The sequence below is a fragment of the Rhinolophus ferrumequinum genome, chromosome 7 (genome assembly GCF_004115265.2).
Source record: "Rhinolophus ferrumequinum isolate MPI-CBG mRhiFer1 chromosome 7, mRhiFer1_v1.p, whole genome shotgun sequence".
Classification (NCBI taxonomy): domain Eukaryota; kingdom Metazoa; phylum Chordata; class Mammalia; order Chiroptera; family Rhinolophidae; genus Rhinolophus; species Rhinolophus ferrumequinum.
This window is the reverse complement of record NC_046290.1, coordinates 126,622-129,656: the sequence shown is the minus strand read 5'-3', so window position 1 is coordinate 129,656 and position 3,035 is coordinate 126,622.

The window sequence follows — 3,035 nt, the reverse complement described above, 5'->3', positions numbered from 1 at the left end:
TGATTCTTTACAACATCCTTTTACATAGATTAGCTCAGTATTTGCCACAAACTGAAAAGTGGGCGGGCACTCACAAAGCTGATAGGAATGAGTCTTTCCTGTGCTTTGTGCACGTCACTCGAGTAGTCCTGACCCTGACACCATGCAGGAAGTACTGTTGCTGCTCTCTGGGCCCGGGGTCCCCAAGACCTCCCCTACGTTTGATGACAACACAGAACTGGGCTCTCAGCTAAGATTTAGTACATTAAAAGGACACAAAGGGAAAGGCACACAGTGCTGAGGAGACCAGGGGACTTAATCCTCAGCATTGACACTGCCAACCAGGGACGCTCCTGAGATAGCACCCAGGTGTCTGTTGTGGGTTGGTCACAAAGCCGCCTCTGCCTGGCATGGCACGTACCCAACACATTTCAGACTCCTGGAAGGAAAGCAGGTGTTCAGTCCAAACCGTTCGCACAGTGAGGTTAGGTACAGTGAGCCCCTGACTGGTTAATGTGGGACCCCTCCCAAAACCCAGGTTTCCAGATGCCTGCCAAGGTCCATCCTTGTAAGCAGGCCTTTGAGAGGACACGGGCATCTCACAGGTGAGGAAGCTGGCACAGAGAGGAAAAGATAACCTGTCTGAGGTCACACACCGCCCCCTGGTGGTGATGTTGGAGCCAGTGGGAACCCAGGCAGTCTGGCTCCAGAGCTGCTAGTAACTTTTACGTAATTATTTGAAAGTAAGTAGCCTGGCAGTGGCTGGGTTAGGGTCCAACTTATTTCAATCACATTGCCTTTCCGCTTGTATGTCTACAGCAATAAGACAAACTGTTAAAAATATTATGTCATTGCAGGCATGGTCATTAAAGGTGCTCTTTGTCGAGTCCATACTGCATTCTGAATCTTACGTAAGTTATGCTTACATGTTTTTTTCATCTTCAGAATCATTTTTGAGACGAAGCCACCTCAGAGAGCTTAAGTAAGTTCCCTAAGATGGGGTGGGCCCTTTTCTGCCACAGTGGTCTGAGGCTTCCTCAAAGGCTGGGGATGTCTGTCTGCCTCATTGCCGCCACTGATCTGAGCAAAAGTGCATGTTCCAGGTCCTGTGAGTCCACAGACTTGCCACCTGTCCTTGGATAAACTATTTAATGGTTTTCTCTTGCTTTTTTTTGTCTTTTAAAATGAGGGAAATAACAGCCAGCCATTTAGTAGGTGATGATTTTGGGGGAGAATTGTTAATCACTGTATTTTCTGTGTCCAACATTCTCTCAGCCTAGCCTCCTTCAATAACTAGAAAAATATGGTCAGATAATTCAAATACATTTAGACTGTAAAATTAGGAAGGTGAGTTTTCTACAGAAAATTATATAAAGCTATGTTGTACTCATGTGGTATGGCAGGCTTCTATTAATAGACTTAATTGAGTGTAAATGTGATGTCATCCATCTTTTAAAAATTGATTTGGATAGGTTTGAAATGTTTACACAAGGGTGGCATTTGTGGCTTCACAGATGTACCAAAAGATGTCTGCATAAAGTGAGATTATGGTGGAACATTACTGAACTAAGACTGTTTAAAATTGAGTAAAAGAATAGCTGCCAAGAGCTGAGTGTGTCATTGGAAAGAACTGTCTGGAAAAAGCTGTTAAGGTCGGAAGGACCAGGTGGAAACTGTAGAATCTGCCTCTCTGCCAGGATGGTGAATAGGAAGCAGTGAATTCCAGGAGGAAGTATAGTGATTAATCGACTGCAAAGGATGTAGGGGCAGCAAGGGCGGTGTCCTCATGTCCCAGATGTATCCACGGTCTCCTTCACATTGGTCCCCACGATGTACAGGATGAAGGTCCCACGGTCTCCATCACATTGGTCCCCACAATTTACAGGACGAAGGTCCCAAAGTCTCCATCACATTGGTCCCCACGATGCACAGGACGAAGGTCCCACGGTCTCCATCACGTTGGTCCCCACGATGTACAGGACGAAGGTCCCAAAGTCTCCATCACATTGGTCCCCACAATGCACAGGACGAAGGTCCCACGGTCTCCATCACATTGGTCCCCATGATTTACAGGACGAAAGTCCCAAGGTCTCCATCACATTGGTCCCCACAATTTACAGGACGAAGGTCCCAAAGTCTCCATCACATTGGTCCCCACGATGCACAGGACGAAGGTCCCATGGTCTCCATCATGTTGGTCCCCACGATGTACAGGACGAAAGTCCCAAGGTCTCCATCACGTTGGTCCCCATGATTTACAGGACGAAAGTCCCAAGGTCTCCATCACGTTGGTCCCCATGATTTACAGGACGGAAGTCCCAAGGTCTCCATCACGTTGGTCCCCACGATGCACAGGACGAAGGTCCCATGGTCTCCATCACATTGGTCCCCACGATGCACAGGACGAAGGTCCCACGGTCTCCATCACGTTGGTCCCCACGATGCACAGGACGAAGGTCCCACGGTCTCCATCACATGGTCCCATTATGTGTATTCGATTCATCTGTCTGGTCCCTGGTACTGAGTACATTTTCTTTTTAAATTTATTTTTCAATTTCAGTAGATATACAATATTATAATACTTTCTGATGTGCAGCACACAGACGAGACATTTCTGAATGCATTTCCTCATGCCCACAGTTTGCCTTTGTGTGGGGGCCACAACCTCTGCTTCTGGGCCCTGGCAGGAACCCATCACGGCTGCTGTCACATCAGGCATTGTCAGAGCCACAAGTCACAGGCTGGGCAGGTGCAGAGACAACCCTGGTGGCTGGAAGAGGCCTACTTGGGGGCGGGGAGGAGCGAGTCCAAGGAATAAGTCATTTGCACACCCGGATGGCACTGAGGTCCCGCTGGGGCTGTTACTCAGCCTTCACAGAGGCCCCACTGAGCCTCCCACCCCCCTGGCTTCATAAGAATGGGCTGTTATCTGAGGGCCTCAAACACCTGGCCCAAATTACGGGTCTCAGGTCACCGCAGCAGCCCTGGGTCTTTCTGTACCACAGCTGCTGGAGTCTCACCCAGCTGGCACCCAAAGGCCGAGTCTGTCATCAAGA